The 23,429-nt window shown below is 54.7% G+C and overlaps 1 protein-coding gene across 1 annotated transcript in view; it reads right to left on the bottom strand.

Moving 5' to 3' along the window:
* SORCS2 (sortilin related VPS10 domain containing receptor 2) overlaps nucleotides 1-23,429 on the bottom strand; it is a 409,142-nt gene that overhangs the window by 166,747 nt on the left and 218,966 nt on the right. The gene's annotated exons all lie outside the window — the stretch shown is intronic.

Raw genomic sequence — 23,429 nt, 5'->3', positions numbered from 1 at the left:
CTGGAGAACGGCCCTCACCGTGCTGAGGCCTCCCAGCGGCCTGCCTGCTTCTCTGTTTCCCTCTCCGGACCCTGAGCAGCTCCGGGGAGCTGCACCCTCCCCACCATGGCCACACAGAGCTGGAGGACGGCAGGGGACGGCAGGCAGGACAGAGCTCCGGGTGCCCCTAGAAACCAGGCCCCCAGCCCCGGGTCTGCCGACGAGCCCCCCCACTGCTGGCTCCATTCCAGGGGCTGGCCCCTCCTCACCTGGGGGCCCACTCTCCTGGCCGTAGCATGAGGGGTGCAGGACGGAATCTCTGGCTCTAAACCCCCTGCCCACCGGGGCGAGAGGGGGAGGGGTCATCAGAGTGATTTCACATGTGTGGTTTGGAAGCAACTGATATAGCGGGACATGGAATTAATTCCACATGGAAGCTTAAAACCTCCGTGACCCTAAAACCAATGTTCCTTATTATCACCCCATTAACATGTGCTGTGATTACAGAGCAAGGCTGGCCGTGAGCCCCGGGGTGGCCAGGCCCGTCTGACCCTAAAGCGGAACATCCAGGATGTCGGGCTTCAGGGCCGTCCCTGAGCTTCCCCATCAGGAGCGGTCAGGAGAGTCAACCCACCGAGGGGACAGGGCCAGCAGCGGGAACCCCTCGGGCCTGGGCCTCCCTGTGATTACCTTGTGTGTCCTCACAGCTGAGAGCTGCCTGCACGAGCCGAGCCCCAGGGCCGCGGGAGTCGGCTGGAAGCCTGTCCTGGGGCCCCAGCAGCACCCTCCCCCTCTGGGGGCTGGACGAGGCAGTGTTTCTCAGGCTTGCCCAGTGTTGTCAGGGCCTGGGGGCCAGCCTGGGGCCGCGCAGCATAAATGCCTGCCCTGCCAGCACGTGTCCATTGCCTTCCCCAGTACATCTTTAGTGCTTTCTGCACACATAGACTTCCTCCCCAAATCTTCAAGAGAAACCGGAGCTCCGGGAAGATGGGCCGTGTTCATTGTCTTGGTGCCTAGTGGCCACCTGTCCTCCTGTCCCTGGAGGCCAGGTCCCTTACCAGCCTCAGGGCCACAAGACCCTTCCCAGACCACGACAGAGAGCAATACCTGCCCCCTGACTCCCAGGGGGTTCTGGTGGGGGCCAGTCCCCTCCCCAAGGTGGGTCCTTGACTGCCCTTGGCCTCCCCAGAGAGACTCTGCTCCAGCGAACCAAGAAAGCCTCCCTGGAGGGGTGATTAGGGACGCACTTAGTCTCCAAACCTCAGAGAACTGATTTGCTTTGGGAAGGAGGGAGCCAGAGGCCCATTAGCAGAGGAGTGATCCAGAGACCCAGGGAATTCGAGTCTCCACGGAAACCAATGGCTGTGTTTCTGAGCTTGATACATGGAAGGGTCCTCTGAGCCTCTTGGCCCCTCTGCTGTCCCTACCACCACCAGCAAGCTGAGTGTAAGACCTGCCCGTGGATTCTGCCTCCCAGATACCTTGCCACCCACCCCTCCCCTCCATCACTGACACCCACCTGCCTCAGCCCAGGTGCTTCTCAAGGATCCAGCCTCCCCCACCACCCCCACCACCACCCTTCCCCCTCCCGGTCACAGGAGCCTGCTCACACCTGCTCACTCCTGGGCACCTGCTAGTGTGGGCCTGCAGGTGGAGCAGGTCTAGGGGGGGCGAGGGAGCGAGGGTGATGAATAAGAAAAATATAACAGCATCAGGTATGATCAGCACTAGGCTGGAGGGGACACTGGGACTGCTGTCTCAGAGAGGCAGGGAAGGCCCCTTGGACGCGGTGATGTTTGGGCAGAGACAGGAAGGAAAAGAGTATGTGCCTGGCTGGGGGAAAGCGATTTGTAACCTGGCTAAGTAATGTCCCCCCCAAATCTGTGTCCATCCAGAATCTGGCAATGTGACCTTATTTGCAAACAGGGGCTTTACGGATGTAAGTTATGAGGAGGTCACACCGAAGTAGGGCAGGCCCTGATCCAATGACTGGTGTCATAAGAGGGGGGGAATTTGGACCCAGGGACACACAGACACACAAACACACATGGAGAGTGCAGACAAGGGATGCCAAGGACTGCCGGCCACAGCCAGAGGCTGGGAGACATGCTCCGAACAGACTCTCCCCAAGAGCCTCTGGAAGAAACCAACGCTGCCAACACCTTCGCCCTGGACTTCCAGCCTCCAGACTGTGCACAATAAATTTCTGTTGTTTCAAGCTAGCCAGTGTGTGGTCCTCTGTTACGGTGGCCCTAGGAAACTAACACAGCCTTCCAGGCAGAGGGAACAGCAGGTGCAAAGGCCCTGAGGACAGGCTAGCTCTCCTTCCTGCTCTTGGGACAGGGAAGGAGGGATCTGTTTGAACCAGTCCACCACTGCTTCCAGCTACTGAGGCACCAGGAACTGCTCACGCTGCAGGACAATGCAAATCCGGTTCCCGTTAGTCATGAGCCCCAAACTCCAGGCCTCTTGCTGGAGGCTGAGGCCCTCAGTTCACTCACTCACTCACTCCTCTGTCCAATATTTGTTTAGCTCCTTAAAGCTTCCAGCTCCACACTCCAAGTGGGAATTCAAATGTGTTCCCTGGGTCAAGTTCGGTCATGGCACGCATGTTTACGGAATACCTACCGTGTGCCGGTCACTTCCTCCTGCCGTAAGCAGGACAGACACTGTCCTGCCCTACGGGGACGACAGGCTGGCTGCTGAGAGAGACAGAGCAGCCCCGCATTTCCAGGTAAGCAGTGATGCCGATGGACATGTCCAGAGAATCTTGGGAGACTCTCCGGGGACGTGAAACCGACCTGGCCAGGGGCCACCCTCGACTGCCCTGCCCCCAGCTGCCCGCACCACCCATCTAACCACCCACCCCACCCTGCCGACTCTTCCTGCAGAATCATTCACATTTGGTGCCAACATGCCCCCCTCGCCATCCCTCTCCATCTTGCAGCCATCCACGAGGGGCCTCCGTGGGCTATAGGCTCAGAGGAGGCGGAGGCTGGTACAGGCTGGGCGGGCTTCATCAGGACCGGTGAGCAGTTTCCTGCAGCTGATGTAACACATTACCCCAAACTTAGTGGTTTAGAACAGGACAGATCTATTATCTTACAGTTTGGGAGGTCAAAATTCCAAAACAGCTCCTTTCCTCACCTCCCCGGCTTCTAGAGGCACCCACTCTCCTTGGCTGGTGGCCCCTCCTCCACCTTCAGAGGGCATCCCCCCCACCTCCCATCCATTGTCACATCCCCTTCCTCTGGAGTCTGCCCCTCCCCTCGCTGTGCCCCCAGGAAGAGTGCGGGGCATGGCTGGAATTCAGGTGCACAGGCTTCGGGGCGAAGTTTCTTCAGAGAGCGGGAAGCAGGGAACGAGAACACAGGGGAGACAGAGATGCTGCGTGCGACCCTAGTAACGGGGTCCCGTCCCTGTCCGTGTCCCTCCGATCGCTCCCCCACGCTGGCTGGGTGTCTGCCGGCTCCCAGCTGCATGCCAGGCACCAGGACACAGCCAGACGGGCTCCCAACACTCGGCGGGTAAGAATGCCGACCGCCAAGGCCAGCAGTAAACAGCCTGACCAGCTCGCCTCGCAATGGGCTGGCCTGGCCCCCGCCAGATCCCCACCTCTCTGACTGCCTGTCTCTCGGTGGACCCCCAGTGTAGGCGGGGGACGAGAATGGAATTTATCACCGTGAATAAGTCCGGGAAAGAGAGGCTGACTGGCCTCAGTGACCAGCTGGTCAGTGGGGGCAGGTCCGAACCCAGACCTTCTGACCAACCCGGAACCTAACGCTACCTCCTCCTGAAGTCTATACAGATCACGCAGTGAGGACAGCGGTCACCAGGATCCTGCAGGAATCCACAGGCTGGGCACACAGGGAGCACTCAACAAATGCTTATTGGATTCCTATGGAGGTGCTCTGGGGGCAGACCTGCAGGCTCTGTGACCTCAGGTGAGCAGGTTTCCCTCTCTGGGCAATGAGTTTCCCATCAAAAATGTGGGGATGGAATGTGCTCATGTCTGAGCCCTGGCAGCGGCGGCCTCCATGGCCCTACCCCCACACGCCCCTCCTGAGCTGCCCCAGCGACCCCCGAGCCCCTCCCTGCCGTGCCCTCCCCCGGGGTGACCTTCCCCACAGCGCTCTGCACCCCCACCACCTCCAAGTTCTCCTTAAGTGCATCTGGGAGTGCAGGGAGTGATTATGCCAATCTGCATTTATTCAAATTAAAAATAAAAAACCCAACTCTAAAACTGGGCACACAGAAACAGGAAAGGCAAGCTCCGTTGGAAAGTCACTCTTTGCAAATCGGCTGCTTAATTGCTGAGTGTTTGTACATATTCACTTTTCAAAAAATAATTTAATTGAGCCATTTTCATGCTCTATAATTATTTCAGTGGCAGGGCCATATGTTCGGCTCCTGCCCCTCCCCGTTGTGCAGATGAGCCCCTACCTCCCACCCATCTCCTCCACCCGGCTAGCTCGGAAAACCACCGCAGCTGTGAGTAGGGGGCGCCACCTGCGCGGCTCGTGCTCCCACAGGTGAGCAGCCCCGGGTGAGGCCCGGACTCCGAGATGCACTTTCTTTATCTGTAAAAGGGGCTGATGACACTGATGTCACACACCTGCGTGAGGAAAGAGCACGAGGTAGGTTCGCGGTCGTGGCAGGTGCAGTCCCCGCCTCTCTGCACCCCCCGGGGGAAGATGTCACAGCAACTCCACGTGGGCCCCTCTCTGGCGGAAGGTGCAGGTGTGTGTGGACACACCTGCGTGTCCAGTGAGTATGAGGCTGGACAGCTAGTTTGTGCAAGCACACCCCGAGTGCCCCTGTTAGTCACTGTTGAGAATGTAGAGATCCTGCCCTCCCCCCAGAGTCCCACCAAGCAGGATGTGCCGTGAAACGTGTTGTTCAGTGTTCAAGGCCGGGGGCTCCGGGGGTGCCAACCCAGAGCGTCGCCCTTATAACGGAGAGTGTGCAGGTGGCAGGCCCTGATCTCCGTGCAAGGAGGGAAAGGCCGCTGATGCTTGCTAGGTTAAGCGGCTCTGGTATGAAAACTTGCTGCACGTTGATCCCAGCAGCAGATGCTCAGTCCAGTCGGCCGCTCCTGGACTCCCTGTATGTCAGTCCCCCGCAGTAAACCTGTGTCTCGATTGCTGTCTCTGGGTCTTTTCTTTGGCCTCACCAGATCACCATCCCACCTGGGCTGAGAGTCTGCTGGAGCGCGGCTGCCCAGACGCTGAGGATGCTGACAGTTTGCAGAGCATCCTGAGGAGACCCCTGTAGCCAGTCCAGAGGGTCCGAATTACCATCTGCACTTGACCCATGGGGAAACTGAGGCCCGGCTAGGGAAGGGACTTGTCCGGAGTTGTACAGGGATCCAGGCACCTACCGTGGGCTCTCCCATCGGACAAGGTGACACATGAGAGGCATGCTTTCGCGGCTGACGTGGGTCTGAGCTTGGGTGGGATTCCAGCCGGCACAGCGGAGTGATGTGCGGTGTGGTGAAAGGGAACGGACACTGAGCCGCCTTCGCACCAGGGCCATTCTAGTTCTCAGGCACTGACCCCTCAGGGGACCCACAGACAGTAGGCTTTGATCTGCTGCCCGGGTCTGTTAATATATGGACTTGGGGTGAGCAGAAGAGAATTGGGGCAGTGTGGGGCACTTCTCAGGCTGGTCAAGTCATTCAAGAAAATTCCAGAATGTGGCTCGAGATTCTGAGTGTGAAGTGGAGAGTCAGGAGCCAGCTAGGTGGGTGAACTGAGGGGGAGAAAAGCAGCCCCGTCCCCAGGGGGCGCAAAGCCTTGTGGGGCAGGGAGTCACCCCAGTCTGCTGCAGCCGCTGGGCAGGATCTGGAGAGCGGGCCCCTCCGACGTGAAAGGCCCTGGGGAAGGGGGCGGTTAGTGAAACCACATGCTCACCCCGCGCTGGACTCCATGCTCGGGACGGACACACAGACTCGCTGACACAGGAAGGCCACGGTCGAACAGGAGCATGCCTTCCCATTTTACAGATGAGGAGACCGAGGCTCAGGAGGAGGAAGTGACTTTTTCGTACTTAATCACAGCAACTACAGAAAACGCAGGCTGTCCCCTGAGTGGAGTAGTGATGTCCCCCGAGGGGTTCACGTGGCACCACGCGGCTGGACTTTCCGACTCCATCCTCTGGAGGAGCCTGGTGGGGCGGCCCTCGCTAATGGTCAGTGGTTGGACGCTGCCCGTCCCAGTCAGGGGGCCGAGCCACTGTGATCTCTGGTTCTCATGGCTCTTTCAACGCAAGCCCGCTTTACACCCGCCGGGCTGTGCTCCCAGCAGGCCAGGAGGGCTGGTGTCCCCACGGCCACACGGTGCCGGAGCCCACCTCTCCCAGTCTGTCCCACGAGGCCCGTCTCCCAACCAGCCCTTCCACGTGGGGTCCCAGCCGCCCCGCCCCAGCGATGCTGGTCCTCTGCCCCCACCAGTGTCAGGTGTTGTGACACTCGCTAGTGGAACTCTCCAGAACGAAGCTGGGCCAGGCAGCTCTCCCCACACCTTAGGGATGGGAGTTGGTGCATGGCCTGGGAGCAGATTCCCCTGCAAGGCAGCTCACACGACACCTCGGCTCAGGCTGGCTTCTGGCCACAGGCGTTCATTACTCCATAATGAGCATCACATCCTTTCCAATGAAGCCCTGTGTTATCCTTAAAAATTCCTGACATAAGTGAATGCCCTCAGGGGCACCTGGGTGGCTCAGTCGGTGAAGCATCTGCTTCTGCTCAGGTCATGATCCCAGGGTCCCGGGATCGAGCCCCGCATCGGGCTCCCTGCTCTGCGGGGAGTCTGCTTCTCTCTCTCCCTCTCCCCCTGCTTGTGTTCCCTCTCTCGCTGTGTCTCTCTGTCAAATAAATACATGAAATCTTTACCAAAAAAATAAGTGAATGCCCTCAGTGGGAGAGGTCTTTTCAACAAACGTTTCCTGAGCGTCAGTTACATGCAGGCTCTGTGCTAGGCGTGGCATGAGACCTGGATGGGCAGGGGGCTTCGGCAGTGGGTGGTGCCAGCTACTAGCTAGACTCTAGCAGCCGGTCTATACGAGCTGCTCAGATCTTGGCATGATCCCACACCAGGTAGTCACCAGGCAGTGCCCCCGACCCCAGGAGTGCCCCCCTGCTGCCCGGGCCCCTCCTCCTGCATGCCAACCCTCCCAAGAGCTCCTCACAGACCAGCAGCATGGGATTAACCCCCCCAGGGCAGGGGGGCCTCCAGGATCCTTTTCTGGGCTGTGCCCAGGTCCACTCTGAGGGAGCAATGCCCTTGCCACATCTTTGTGGAACAGCACATGGTGCTGCCTTTAGGGGCCCAAAATCCAGTGTGGGGGGCTGAAGCATGAAGTGCAGCCCGAAGATGAGCTTCTGGAGCCTAGAGTAGCTTCTATGAGTTCTCAGAGCCTGGGGTGCTGGCTGCTCCCGTGGAGCCCAGAGAAGGTGCTAGAAGCCTGCACGGAGCTCTGAAAAGGTCGGTCTATATGCTCTCATGGAAGCCTGAAAAAGGGGGCTTGGGGGGCCTCGCAGAGAATCTGGGGGAGCTGGAAAGGGGAGGAGGAGGAGGAAGAGGGCCCCAGACAAAGGGGATCAGGCATTTCAGGAAGAGCCCCCGGGCTGTCGGCCCTGAGCGCTGGTCAGGGGAGCTGGGTGCCCCATGCAGCGGCAGGGAAGGAATCAAGGCCCCAGTTCCAGGCAGAAGCGAGAGTGGCCGAGGCCCACAGCCTTAGACAGCGGAGTCCAGAGGAAACACAAGTAACACACTACAGCCTTCGTCCCGGCCGGGCCGCGCGTGCCCCCGGGTGAAGACACTCGGTGGTTCCCCCCTCATCTAATCTCCTTCCGGCCAGTGACTCTTGGTACAAACAAGGAAACAGAGTCAAATGAGTGGTCATTTGTTGGGACTCATCAAAGACGAAGCTAGGCTTAGGTGACCCCAGGTCTCAATAATGCATGCCCCTTCGACCAGCTTCTGGCTCTATGGAAAGGAAGGGGACACGGGACACCATGGCTCAGGGCTGGTTTTATTTCTGGAGGTTTGAACATGGCACACGGTAGGACCTTTGCAATAGCTCTCTTTCCAGCTGAGGAGGGCAGGGAGTCTTTAGAGCTGATTTCTAACCATCGGGGCTAAATGAGGCCTGTGTCCCTGGAAAGGCCCCACGGTCACCTGGCAAGGCGGCCTGCTGCTCACCTTGGCACATGAGACCCCGTCAACCTCCCGCAGATGTTCCTGTTTTTACAGCCATTCTGCAAGCCCTCAGCTGGGCACGCTTCCAGGGGCCGCGGTAGGTGACCAAGCCATCCCCAGCCCAGGCCACAGGCCAGGAGCAGTGGCAGGTGCGGGGAGGGGAGGTGTCACTCACCCCAGAGGCTGCAGGTGACAGGCTGTCGCTGGGACTGACACCAGGTGGGATTTCCTGAGAAGCAAGCCAGGGACCAGATAGGACATCGCTGTGTCTTCTGGGTTAACTGAGGAAGTTGTATCCGATGGGGCACTGGAGGGGCTGGGTTTATGTCCTGGCAGAGGCGACTCTCTGATGATCCCGACATGGTGGGATCGTGGAGGGGCTGGGGGAGGCAGTGTGGGGCACTCTGGGTTTTGTCGGGAATGACAAAGGAGCATCTCCTAGGAACGGGGTGGGGCAGCCACTGGCCAGGACCAGGCCTGCCCACGGCCAACCTCCTTCTGCCATGACCCAGGGTGAAGCACGCGGACGCATGCATTCTCCCAGGGAACCAACCGACCTGGGAGCATGCCAAGCCCCTCTGAAGCCCAGAAATGTCATTTCAAATAGAAAACATCCAAATAGAATAAGACAAATAGTAACATAGAAAGATTTGCTGCAGACCAGATAACGCGGCTCTGAAAAGCTGTCCAACCCAGTCACCACCTCATCACGGAAGAGGGTTGGCAGTGCCACGGAGAGAAGGGCCACGTGAGGCGGGGAGGAGCGTGAGCTGCCAAGTCAGAGGGTCCGGGCTTGGCTCTGGGGGATGTGCCTGCTTAGGCTCCCCTTGGGAACTGGAATCCATCCTTAGGAAAATTCCAGAAGTTTACCAATCCACTGACAATGAAATTTCCTTTCTCAATATGCCAACACATCCTCCACTCTTCTTGGAATCATTTTAAGATAATAGGACAAAAATAACAGGAAGTGGTTACAACAGTAACAAGAAAAGAAGTTTCTGCTTCAACCATCGACGGGGCCCCTTTACCCTCTACGCCCGTCCAGCCCTTGTCCAAAGGTGATCACACTGATCGATCAATGACAGCATGTACACAAAATTCCATTCTGAGTTTCGGATGGTCGGCATTTCCTGTTGGCTGTGTGACAGTCCATCCAGGCCACGTGGATTTACTGATGGGCCATTCCTCAGGCTGAACTATGCCAGGCATTTCCACAAACACCGAGGGCCTCCTACGTGCCAAGCGCTTTGGAAAATCACTTTTTTCCATGGATTGCTATTTTGAGCCCCTCTGCCCGTCATCAACAACATCTTCATCACTTGAACACATCCTGGATTATTCCCGAGGTGATGCCCCAGGAGCGGGGCTCCTCTGTGAAGCTCAAAGCTTCCATGTGGTGTTTAAAAAATGTGTTTTTTAGATCTGAGAAAAATCTTACAACTGGATATCTTAAAAACTAGGGGCCTCATTTATTCTTAGGGGGTCTTGGCACAAACTGATAACACTTTTCTATGCCAATGTGTCAAATTATAGAATCTGACGCTCTAAATTGATTTTTTGAATGACTGTTGACTACACTGTTTCTGCCAATGGCAGCCCGAACGATAGATTAAGCATCTTAAAGAAGAATAAATGCGAAGAGGCATTAGCAGATGAGATCCAGGAAATCTGGAAGGAAATTCTATTTTTAAAAGTTACAAGGAATATTTTAATCCAAAGTGCAGAAACTAAGTAAGAAATAAGATGCAACACAAACACCTCTCCATCTTGGTAAACGCCAAAGAACTTTTTAAGTCATGAAACTGGATATCTGATTGAAAAAAAAAAAAAAATCTTTTTTATGGCAAAAAGTTCCTGGAATAGAAACAAAGGGTTGATGACATACAAAACGGAATAGTTAAGCCAACAGCCTACAAATTTCCATTTCCAAACTGTGTCCCTAAAGACTCAGTCTCTGGGCTGAAGTTGAGAGATCTGGCTTGCAGACACCTCCATCCTTTCCCAGTTTTGGATCTTGGACGAGTCGGTCCATATCTCTGAGATTGAACTTGTCTGTGATAACAGGGGACAATAACGGTACTGATGACAAGAACACATCATTGGTATCCCCCATATATCAAGCTCCATGCTAACCAAGTGCTTTGCACGTACTAGCTCACTTAATCCTCCCAACACGTGAAGATGAGTAGCACTGTCTCATTTTCCAGAGCAGGAGACTGAGGCCGGGAGCGCAGGAGCTGAGGGTGGCCGAGGCAGCCTGGCCCCCGCCCGTGAGCTCTGCCCCAGCACATGCAGCCCCCGCACCTTGCCAGGAGCCACTTCCCAGGCGGGACGGTGTAAGAGGAGAGCCGTCTCCAACCTTTTCCCTTCACAGCGCGGCAGAGGGCAGGGCAGGAGCGTGCCCCTGTTCCTTCCCGGGGAAGCAGCCTCTTCCACGCTCACACACCCTGCGGGGCCCTGAAACCATCACCCGCACATAGGAACGGGGCCTCCACCGAGGATGGGGGGCACCAGATCACCTGCCTTTTCCAGCTAACAGAGCCTGCAGATGGTGCCGGCCAGAGGCCCCAGTTCTCTGCTCCTTGAACCTAAGTTAGTGTCCACTTCTCCCAAATGATGCGAAGCTCCCTCGGAACCACCTCCAGTGGGTCCCCAACACCCTCGGGATCAACGCGGAGTCCCTGACAACAGCGGGCCGGCGGGCAGGCCAAGGAAGGCACGCAGGGAGGGGTGCTGTCAGCTCCCCACCTGCACAGGAGGGAAGCAGGGCTGCGAGGAGAGCCTGGCTCCGTCAGGGAAGAGCCTCGAAGGGTGAAGACAGGAAGCACATGGCCTGCTGGGTGACTGCCCCCCCCCACCACGCAGTCTCCTTGCTGTTCTGCTACCCGCCCACAGCTGCCTGCGACACCTGATCCCACCGGAGGGACTTCTGTTCCCCTGATCCCCCCGAGAGCCCCTCCAGGCCAGGCCTGTGTCTGACCAGCTCTCTGGCCAGCCCCTCGCCCGAGGCCCGGCATGAAGCAGGGGACAGTGAATGCTGTCGAAGGAGCGCACAGATGAATCCACAAGCCGGTCCTCCCCCAGAGCCTGCCGCAGGCCCTATGCGAGCCCTCAGCACCCGACCCCACTGTGAGAGCCCCACGGGCCCGAGACCTCCAGGCTCCCCCACGCCCCTCCCATGGAAAGGACATAAGCCCAGAGAAGGGCGGTCACTGGCTCAAAGTCACAGAGCAGCTGAGTGGCCCGGGGCGTGACTTTGACTGAGGTCTCCTGGCCCCAAGCAGAGCTTCTGTGTCCAGGATACTCCAGGATGTCCTAGGCAGACGCTGGAGGGCAGAGGTCTCCATCACTCCTCACCCCAACCCGCCGTCAAGACGATGAAACAGAACCCAACCCCTCAGACCAAGCCAGTGACAAAGACGTCAGGTGAATGTTTCTGGAGACTGAAAACAAACAATAAATGAAGGCTGACGGCTACAGAGCACAGGCCGCCTGCAGCAGTGGTGACGGCTTCTGCCTGCAGCACGTGCGGAACCGGCAGGACAGACAGACAGACACACACCCATCCTTCAGCAGCTCCAGGACCACCTGGTCAACCCCAGCCAGCCCACCGCACCAGGGGCCCCGGGGGAGAGGGCACTGGGGGCCGAGGCTTCGGCTCTGACAAGGGCGTGGCTCTCCGAGGGTGCCCAGCGGACCCTGCAGAGTTCTGACCCCCTCCAGAGCCCCTTGTAGGCCCAGCAGGTGGCCAGCCCCAACAAGCGCCCCAGCTTCTCCCAGCCAATCTCCTACGAGACACCCCCATGCTTACAGCATTATTCCAAAGAGAGTGGCCTGCAGCCACGGTCCACATCACAGGTGGAGGAGTGTGCTGACAGGTTAAGACCACTGGCTGTGTGACCTTGAGCTGGTCACTCGACTTACCGACCTCAGGTGTCCCTTCTGTACAATGGGGACACACCTTCCACTCACGGTCCTCACAAGTGTTAAATGAAAGGACAGACATGAACCTCCCAGCACAGCGACTGGCCCGGAATACAGGGAGTGCCTTCCTCCTCCTCTTCCTCCTCGAAACAGAAGGTGTTTGGCGACTGTGTTTGGCAGCAAGAGGTCAACTCAGTGGGTCTGGCTTGTCTGAACTCTGCACCTTCCAAGAAAGGTTAGGCCCTTGATTGGCCCCTGGAAGGTCACCTCTAAGGCCCTGGCAGGTCCCACCTGTTAAGCGTGCCTTTGCTCACCGGAGGCCCCCAGCCAGTGTGCCAGCCCCTGCTGATGATGTGATTTACGGTAGGGGTCTCGGGTCAGCTGGGACCCCTTTACTTCTAGAGGGGCCAGAGACTGAGGTCAACCACAGGGCTACATGACCAACCTTGATAAAAACCCTGGACACCGGGCGCCTGGGTGGCTCAGTCGTTAAGCGTCTGCCTTCGGCTCAGGTCATGATCCCAGGGTCCTGGGATCGAGCCCTGCATCGGGCTCCCTGCTCGGCGGGAAGCCTGCTTCTCCCTCTCCCACTCCCCCTGCTTGTATTCCTGCTCTCGCTGTCTCTCTCTGTCAAATAAATAAATAAAAATCTTTAAAAAAAAAAAAAAAAACCCTGGACACCAAGACTCAGGTGAGGCGCCCTGGTTGGTTGTACTTGGGATGTGCTGACCCGTGTCACCGCTTGAAGAGTTAAGCACTGTCCCCGTGGCCTACGAGACACTGCCTGGGTGTGGAGTCCGTCCTGGGCCTTTGCACATGCTGTTCTCCTTCCCAGATACGCACAGGGACTGACTCCCCACTGTGTTCCAGGCTCGGTTCAAGTGTCCCTCCCTGAGGACGGTGTCCTGGGCCACTCTCCCGTGACTCTCTGCCCCGTTTCCCACGTGACTTCTATCCATTGCACACGTTGCTTCCTGACATTATACACGTTTTGTGAAGGTACTGTCTGTCTAGAACATCAGCTCCTGGGAGGAGAGTGCTGGTGTCTGGCTACCCTCCATGCTGGGAAGCCATCCCTTCCCCAAAGACCCCATTGCTGACAATCTCCTGCAGTTCTGTGTTAGGTGTGAGACAGGCTCATGTTTCCTCCTCCCTAAGGGACGCCTACTGGTGCCTGTCCCTCCTGCTGAGAGTCCTCCTTACCCCACACCCGGTGCAGTAACCTGGGTCACAGGTCAAGGGCGCATCAGGGTGGCCTGGTCTGGGCACCTGGGCTGGCCCTGAGCCCTGCAGCACTGTGGAAGCTGCAAGGCGTGGCCCCCACTTCTGCGTCTCCCACTCCCAGCCCCAGCAGCCAGTCGGTGAAAGTTTGCTGAAATGACTGAATAATGCCCAAATAACTTCCATAATGGCACAAACCGCAGTAAAAATGTGGCCCGGGAGCCGCCCGCCCGCCCCCCTATGCCCCTTGCAGACCCTGTCACTCCGCCTCCTCCCACAGGCACCCCACAATAATAACTTCATGCACCTTGCTCTCCAGGCAAGAGAACCAAAGCGGGTGGAAATGAGCAGAACATATTTCTCCCAATTCTTAAGACTCTCATTTAAGAGTTCAACAGGGACAAGATGCCTTTAAGCACATGAAAATTATGAGTCAAGCCCTTCTCAGCAAAGGCGCATCATTCAGCAAGCATGTGGGACTGACTGTTCCAACCACGGGTCCAAGGAGCTGGGAGAGGCGGGGGCGGGCGGGGGTGGGGGGACTGCAGAGCCCTGGGCCAGGCTGCCATCTGTGTCTCCTTGGGAGCATGTGGGGGTCTCGGAGCCTGGGGACTCTCACCCCACAGGCAGGACCTGTCCCAGCATCAGGCTGGGTGACAAGTGGACTTCCTCACCTCCAGGCCACATGAAGGGGGACTGTGACCCTTTGTTCATACGTCACTCCTAGAATCAAGCTGAAGCCATGGTCCCCCTTCTGGGGGTGCTTCCTCCCACGGAGCCATCTCAGTGAGCTGGGGTGTGGGGCTCCGGCCAGGCGCTGGCCAGCAGGCGGTGGCTGAAACCCCCACGCATCCCCAGCAAAAGCAGTTTTAGAAGTCATGCAACTTGCACCATAGTGCAGGTCCCACTTCTCCAAGTGCTCTCCCTCCAGGAACACGGGGCCCCATTGCAGATACCAGGAAGCCAAGGCTCAGAGAGGTTCAGTGACTTGCTCAGAATCCCACAGCAAAGAGGTGGAGAGGCAGGTGGGCCCAGGTCTGTCAGATCCTACAGCCCACGAGCTCCCCCGTCCACCTGCAGAGAAAGTGGTGGTTCTGGTGCTCGGAGGGGCCCCCGGGGCCAGGAACGGCACCACGGGCTCTCGCCACACACTCTCACTTCCTCAGCAGCCCTCAGGGAGGCCGAGAAGCCACCAAGGAAAAGAAGAATTTGAGGCTCTAGCCCCTGAAATGGCCCAGCCAAGGCCCCACAGTCACTGAGGGGCAATGCCTATGGGACAGGTTCCGATGTTGGAGAAGAGCTCCCCCCCAGCTGGGGTTCTGTCCTTCTGGAGATGTGGGGTCCCACCCTTCCGGTGGGGGTCCCACTCACCACACCTGTGTGCATGACCATCAGCAGAGGAGGGGGCCTACTCCTCCATGGGAACGTGCACGAGTGCAGAGACCACCCACCTAAGTGGGTCTCAGAGGAGAAGGGAGAGGAGGAGGAGAGGTCCTGCCTTTGGAAAGCTAGGGGGTGGGTATGAAGATGTCAGTAACGATGGAGTCTAAGGGAGCTGAGTTCTGAGGGGTAGGGCGATCCTGTGGGTCCCCACTATAGACCAGTAAGTGGTGCCCTGTGGTATTCTGGGCTTGTTTCTGGTTGACACTTCCCATCTGCTTCCCTTAATGACTATCTACCCATCCATCAATCCATCTATCCAATCATTCTTCCACCTATCACCCACCTGTCTGTCCATCCATCCATTCTTCCATCTACCATCTACCTGTCCATCCATCCATCCATTCTTCCACCTACCACCCGCCTGTCCATCCATCCATCTACCCAACCATTCTTCCATCCACCACCCACCTGTCCATCTGTCCATCCATCCATCCATTCTTCCATCCACCACCCGCCTGTCTGTCCATCCATCTACCCAACCATTCTCCCATCCACCACCTGCCTGTCCATCCATCCATCCATCCATCCATCCATTCTCCCTTCTTTCCTTGCATCTGTCCAACTCATAATCCACACATTCCCAGGTACCTGCTGCATGTCTGGCCCTGCGCTGGGCTCTGAGAGGGGGACACAGAGATGCTTTGGGGAGGCTCCGCCACCAGGAGCACAAGAGACGTTTGATGAGTGACTGAGTGAGCCTTGAAGATGCTCTCCCAGTAACTGCACTGCCTGTTGATGCCATCATGTGTCTCCTAGATCCCAGGACCTGTTACTGGGTTGATTCCAGAATGTGACTCAACTTCTATTTTAAAAACACCAGGATGTCACTGTGCTGTTCTTCACAGGAAGCATGCAAATGAATCCGCGGGGCCGACAGTGCTGCCCACATGGGAGGACGCTATATATCTTCAACAACAACACACCACCTTGCAAGGACCTGCTCAAGACGGGCGTGTACGATTCAGGCCCCAGGGTGATGTCAGTCCTCTCTTTCCTTCCCCATGGAAGGATTTTTTTTTTTTCCTGAGGACAGATTCTTAACTGGAAGCAGGCCAGCCCAAAGCTTGTCTGAATTTTCTGTGTCTGAGCATCTGGGGGAGCGGCAGACAGCTGACGGTGGGATTCCAGACAGAATGAAGGAGAAGAGCTCGATTTTTCAGCAACATGAAGAAATGGGCTGTTCTGGCTGCCGCCCAGCCCCCAGGAACACCTGCAGACGCTCCCAGACAGTGTCTGCAGACCCCAGCGCTCTCTGTCTCTCTCTGGGCATGGATCTCTGGCCTCTTATGCACCTCGGATTCTGTCTCTGTCTCTCTCTGTGGTGGTATCTCTGTGTGCATTCTTTCTCCATCTCTCTGTCTCTGAAAGTTCTCCCATGGGGCAGCTCTGTCCTTGTGTCTCTTGGCCTGTCTGTGTCTCTCTCTCCACGTGTCTCTGATTTTCTGTGTGAGCCATCCTCTCCTTCATTCTCCCCTTCCACTTTCCCCATTCCCTTTCTCCTGAGAGCATCTCAAGAGGAGACGTCCCATTATAGAAAGGTCTGGGGACAATGTGTGACCATCTCTCTGGGGCCATGAGGAAAGCAGGACACTGGTTCTGGCTTCCCCCCTTCCTGGGGTGGGGGTCACCAGATGCCAGGGCTCCTGATCCCAGGGAGCTGATGCTGCAGAGGGGCGGTCAGGTAATAAGCAGAACAAACGTCCATTGTCAGGTAGTGCTTGCTATGAATCACAGAATAAGGGGCAGAGAGTAAGGGGTTGCTATTTCAGAGTGGCACGGGATGCTCTCCCACTGAGGTGACATTTGAACAGAGACTGGAGTGCACTGAGGAGTCAGTCCATGTGGGCATCCGAGAAAGAGAAGAGCACATGCAAAGGCCCTGAGGCAGGACAGCCCAGCTGCCTTTCCTGGGCAGGATGTTCGTAGAACAGGACATGGCCCCTCACTGGCTTCCTTGTGCAGGGCCACTGGCTTCCAGGGTCTGGAATTGGACTGTGTCATGAAGCTGGGACACTTCAGATTTCCACTTCTGGTCTGGCCAACTTGGTGACTGACAGGGCCAGAGGTCTTCCTGGGGGAAGTCAGCAGGAGGACACCACACACACACACGAGCTGGGAGAGCTGGGGTGGGCAGAGTCACCTCTCCTGTCTTGGGGCCTCAAGCAGGACTCCCCCAGACAGGGCTCCAGAACATTCAGTAGGGACAGCCTTGGCCTCCTTCCATCTGCTCAACCTCCCCTGTCATCCCCACACTATGGCAGGCTCCTGCGGCCCCGGGCAAACAGCAGACCTTTCTGTCCCCATCAGTTTCGGTCTGGGGCTGTGGACACAGCAAGGCTGCTCAACAATCCAGCCCCTGGGTGAAACCCCACATTGCGAGACATCTGTGCGCTTCCTTCAAACATCGCATCCATGCTAATAAGGCAAATAAACACGGCATTTAAAGATCAGAGGCAGCACAGTTAAAGCCTATTAAATTAAATTCACTGTCAAGGGTGAAAGAGAAGATAAACTGGGATTATTCCAGTCATGGCAATTAAAAGAAAGAAAGAAAGAAAGAAAGGAACATTTAGAGAGAGATGTAATTTCGCGGTCCCCGAAGCAGTGACAGCTGCCTCCAGAGACAGCGTTTGGAAGGGCAGCTCGTCTCCCTCCCGACACGGGCAGCTCCCCCCTGAGTCTGTCCCTGTCCCCTGAGACCCGGGACACAGCCCTGAGGCCGTCCCTGAACCCCGGCTCTCCAGACACACCCTGCCAGGCAGGGAGGCAGAATCCTGGAGAACCTACTCCCTTCTGCTTCCGGTCCCGTCTCCAATAGAGACTGTGACTCCTCCCTGGCAGGCCCACCCTGATTCTGGCTCCTGCCCGGGGGGCCTAGACCCCCAGCCGCAGGACAGCGACCATCTGCCTTCACCCCTCTGCCCGAGAGGTGGCAGCGAGCCCCTCGGCCTCACCAGTCTCTGTATAACCCAGTCTGTGCTGCGTACTTCACACAGTACAGATTGCCTGCTTGGGTTTTGACATAGGTCGTCTCCAGTGAAATTCACAGTGACCCACAACATGCCACTGTGTGTCCACACCACCGTCCCAGGGTCCTTCACTGTCCTGCTCATGGTACAAGACACACTATGCACACGATGCTCTTCCCCAGGACACAGCTTCCTGATGATTCACTTCTCGCTGGCCCAACTGCTATTAACCTTTTCTTCCTTTCCAATTTTGTTTTCTTTCTACAATGTTCTCTGTCCTTTATATATATATATATATATGTATCTCAATCCTTTGGGCTTCTCCTCAGATGCACAGTATTGCCATTTTTTTCATGCAATGAAAATAGCTTTGCTGTTTTATTTCTGATTATATAAATCACACTGTGCACTATAGAAACCTGAGTGATACTTACATATATAACAGAAGAAGTGTAAACGGTGTGAAATCCCACCAGCCTGATGTACTGACTATTGTAGGCGAGTTGGTGAGGGGTGACCAGATTGGTGACCATCCTTATGCTCCCCTCCCTCCTCCTCCCCACTCCCTTTCTATAAATTTTATAAAATTCTATCACCCCCTCTGCCCCCACCCACAAGGCTTCCCTCCATCCCCACCCAGACAACAAAACCCAACCAAACATCCCAGGGAGAACCCGTTCAGATCCTTCTCCGAGCTCACATACTTGTACACACAAACGCACACCTCGGTACGGCAGGCTTGTTTTGCTGTTGGTTGGCTTTGTTTCATATTAAGCAAGATGACATTATCTCCCACCCTCTATCTTGCTTTTCTCACTTACTACAATGTATCTCAACAAAGTGGGTATAGAAGGAACGTACCTCAACATAACAAAGGCCATATATGACAAGCCCACAGCTGACCCCATCCTCCATGGTGAAATACTGAAAGCTTTTCCTCTAAGATGAGGAACAAAACGAGGATGCCCAGTCTTGACACTTTTATTCAACTTAGTATTGGAAATCCTAGCCAGAGCAATTAGGCAAGATAAAGAAATAAAAGACATCCAAGTTAGGAAAGAAGAAGTAAATCTTTCACTATCTGCAGATGATGTTATATGTAGAAAACCCTACAGACTGCATCAAAAAAAAAAACCTGTTAAAACCAATAAAAGAATTTAGTAAAGTTGCAAGATATAAAATTGATACCCAAAAATTTGTTGCATTTCTATCACAATAATGAACTATCAGAGAAATTAAGAAAACATTCCCATTTACAATTCTGCCCAAAAGATTAAAATGCCTAGGAATAAATTCAACCAAGGTGGTGTAAGGACCTGCTTATTAAAAACTACAAGACATTAATGAAAGAAGTTGAGAAAGACACAAATAAATGGAAAGATATATCATGCTGATGGATCGGAAGAATTAATATTGTTCAAATGTCCACACCACCCAAAGCAATCCACCCAAAGCAATTAAAAAGGTTTAATGCAATGCCTATCAAAATTCCATGACATTTTTAAAAAATATATAGTAAACAATATTAAAATTTGTGTGCAACCACAAAAGACCCCAAATAGCTGAAGCAAACTTGAGAAAGAAGAACCAAGCTGGAGGCATCACACGCCCTGATTTCAAACTATATTACAAAGCTACAGTAATTAAAACAATATGGTATCAGCATAAAAACAGACATATAGATTAACGGGACAGAATAGAGAGCCCAGAAATAAACCCACGCATATATGGTCAGTTAATTTGCAACAAAGGAGCCAAGAATACACACTGGGGAAAGGACAGTCTCCTCAATATATGGTGTTGGGAAAACTGGACAGCCACACACAAAATTATGAATCTGAACAGATATTGATCCAAAGACGTCGTACAGGTGCCCAACAGGTGCATGAAAAGATGCTCCACATCCCTCATCATCAGGGGAATGCAAATCAAATCCACAGTGAGATATCACCTCACCCCCATCAGAACGGCTGGTATCAAAAAGATGAGAAATAACAAGTGTTGGCGAGGACGTGGAGGAAACGGAATCCTTGTACACTACCAGTGGAATGTAAAGTAAAGTAGTGTGGCCGTGAGAAAACATGAAGGTTCCTCAAAAAATTCAAAATAGAAATACCACATGATCCAGCAATTCCGCTTTTGGGTATTTATCCAAAGTAAGCAAAAACATTAACTTGAAAAGATATCATGGCAGCATTATCTACAATAGCCAAGACATGGAAGCAACCTAAGCATTCATTGATAGATGAATGGATAGACAAATACACACACACATACCCCCCAATACTACTTAGCCATAGAAAAGGAAATCTTGCTATTCCCGACAATACGGATGGACCTTGAGGACATTATGCTAAGTGATATAAGTCAAACAGAGAAGTACAAATACAGTATTATCTTACCTATAGGTGAGCCAGGAAGGGAGGGAGGGAGGGAGGAAGGAAAGAAGGAGGGAGGAAGGGAAGGGGGGAGGGAGGGAGGAAGGAAGGGGGGAGAAGGGAAAGAGGGAGGGAGGGAGGGAGGAAGGAAGGGGGGAGAAGGGAAAGAGGGAGGGAAGGAGGCCAGCCACCCAGGGTGGGGACGTGGGAGAAGTGGGTGAACTGTTTTGTTTTGTTTTTAGCTTAAATTGAATTTAAAAGATACTACAACATGAACACTGCTCCGGGCCCACTGACAGTGTCCCTCTCACGGTGGCCGTTGCCGGCTGGCTCACCGCACCAGGAACGCGTGGGCCACCCACCCACCCGCGGGGCCCGCTCACTCCCGTTCAGAGAAGAGCCTCTCTCTCTCTCTGTCTTATCTACGCATCACTGCGGGCTGAGAGACAGTGGCCCTGTCCTTACTCTGCCTCCTCGAGGCTGAGCATCTTCTCACCAGTTAACAAGTGCGGGGGCTGTTATTCTGGGAACGTCCACCCAAACCCCCAGCCCTTCAACTCTTCACCTCCTGCCGCTCCCAACGTACAAGAGCTTTCCAGAAACACACCAGAGGCGGTCACTGCACATTAATCCTGCACTCGTCCGATGTGTAGCATTTCTGGTCAATCCCTGCTATCTTTTGATTTGGGTTTGCAGCATTTTCGCCTCACACGCAGTTACGTTTGATACATCGAATGTGTCTACACATTGTCTTAGAAATTCTGGGTTTCCGATCTGGCTGAAATGATTGCATATATTCTCTTGACTTTTCTTACTAGATTTGGATTTGTTACTTTTATTTCCTTGGCACATCTAATAGTTACTTTGGCACAAGGGTTCCACCCAGAGACCCAACCCCACATTCTCGCCTCATCCCTCACCAAAGACCAGGCACAGCCTTCTATTTTCCACTGAAAGTACCAAACGGGCCCATGGCCTCTTTCCACACTGATCTAGAAAACCACCTTTCTCACTGTTAATTCTCATTTCCCGCCATGCGTGTGGGTAGGTTGGCTGGGGTCCACGTCAGTGCATGCACCCGCCTCCCTAACACACTATTTCCGAGGGCAGCAACTTCGCGGTAAATTGTTAAGAGTTTCTAAACAAATCCCCTTTCTTTGGTTTCTTTTTCTATTTTTAGAAAATCTTGCGATTCCTGAGCAGCTATCCTTCTACATAAAGTTTAAGAGAATTTTATCCACTTTCATTTTGTATACAGTAAAAAAGCTAAGCCTAAGGTTAAGTAAATGTTGGCTCTAAAATCCTTGATTAAACCAAAAATGCTCAGAAACACACTTGGTTGAATCAGCGCTCAGAAACACACTTAAGAAACACACCTAGAAACACTTGACCCCCTGACAATTATTACGGGGGTTTCTTTTGGCCGTTAGATGCTGGTTCATTCACTGGCTCAAGGGAGCCAGTAAAAACCAGCTATACTTGGAGAAAATATTACCAAACTCTTTACACACATAGATTAATATGGTTTTATGTTTATAACATGTCCCTGTACTGCCTTGTGTTCATTTGGGTTGGTTTGTAACTGTGTGTTGGGGATTGAGTGTCTATTTATCCCCTGAGATCTCTTTCAGGCTCTGCCGCCTCCAGGAAGCCCTCCCGGACTACATCAAGTCTCAGGGAAAGTTTACTGGGCTCCTACTCAATGCACTGTCCATGCATTTTATAGACATTTAATTCATGCCTCTCAAGAATCCCTAAGATGTCAGAAACAAGGACTCTCCCTTCAGAGATAGGACCATTGAAGCCCAGAGGGGACAAATGGCTAGCCCAGGGCCACAGAGCCAGTTTGTGACTTCCTCCTTCTACTGTTCATCTTGCTGCCCCAACAGAGTCAGACCTCAGTAACATTAGCTGATGAGTAGATGGATGGATGGATGGACGCACAGATACAGCAATTCTTTCAGCAGCTGCTGGAACCTTCTACGTGGAGAAAGACGAATCCATTACCATGGGACACAGGGAGTTAACTCTTCCCCCGGTAGAGCAAATACAACCATCCCGAGTGGAATCGGATGCCAAGGGCTTACCATAGGCAACAGCCTCCGTAGTGCGGACCATCACAGCCCGCTGCGCTTTGGTGGAGGTGGTTTATGAGCGGGGATCTTACCCTTAGCCGGGTGCCTCATGGCCACTCCCTTTGCCTGGGAACTCACCACAAATACGTAAGGTGCTATGATTTCACGGATGGGGAAACAGAGGCTCAGAGGCATCAGGGTGCCTGACATTCCCGGAGGCTCTCTGCTAAATGCTGCCCCCACCGAATCTTGACCCTGGCTGCAGGAGTACAATCATCCGTCAATCACCCCAGTTCTCCTACAAGTTCATTAACTCAGAAAGGTCACCCAGTAGGACGCGCCTTCTGACTCCAGGAGCCTTTCTCCAGAGCCTGCTGCCCACCTTCTCGGTGTCCCACCTGCTGGGAGACAGGGCGTTGGGGAGTCCTCCCCATGCCAAGCTCTCGGTGCTACCCGCTTCCATGTAGGGCTACTTGCTTCCTCTCTCCAACCCCAGCAAGGTGGGCTGGTCAACCTGGGCCATTCAGGTGTCAGGTGTGAGAAGATAAAAGCAGGCCTAGAAGCCCTTGGGGGCCAGGGGCTGCCTTCGGGAATGAGTCCCAGGGTACAGGGGAGAGTCTAGGACAGCGGTGCCTACAGGGCCTGATCCACAGGGGGGCAGGGAGAAAAGAAGAGGCTAGGCCAGGGTCCAGCAGAGCAGGGTGGGCCAAGCTGTCTTCATGGGCACATGGGGTTGACAAGGCCTGTTTCTTGGGGCTGATGAGACAATTCAATGAGACTTTCAGTAGACAGGCCCCAGGCAGCCCCTGATACCCAGCAAGTGACAGAGAAATGGCAGCTCTCACTTCCTTTTCCCTCCAAAGACCACCCCTGCTGCCATATTGGATCCCCTACATACCACATCAACTCTCTCTCTTTTTTTTTTAAAGATTTGTTTGTTTATTTTTGGGGGGGTGAGCAGAGGGAGAGAGATGAAGAGAATCCCAAGCAGACTCCCTGCTGAGCATGGAGCCCGACGCGGGACTCGATCCCACGACCCTGAGATAACCACCTGAGCCAAAACCAAGAGTCGGACGCTGAGCCACCCAGGCGCCCCCAGCAACTCTCCTTTAAAATAAAGTAGCCTTGGGGCGCCTGGGTGGCTCAGTCGTTAAGCGTCTGCCTTCGGCTCGGGTCATGATCCCAGAGTCCTGGGATCGAGCCCCGCATCGGGCTCCCTGCTTGGCAGGAAGCCTGCTT

The sequence above is a fragment of the Leptonychotes weddellii genome, chromosome 2, assembly GCF_054177405.1.
Source record: "Leptonychotes weddellii isolate Sample4059 chromosome 2, ASM5417740v2, whole genome shotgun sequence".
Taxonomy (NCBI): domain Eukaryota; kingdom Metazoa; phylum Chordata; class Mammalia; order Carnivora; family Phocidae; genus Leptonychotes; species Leptonychotes weddellii.
This window is presented reverse-complemented; position numbering and strand designations above follow the sequence as displayed.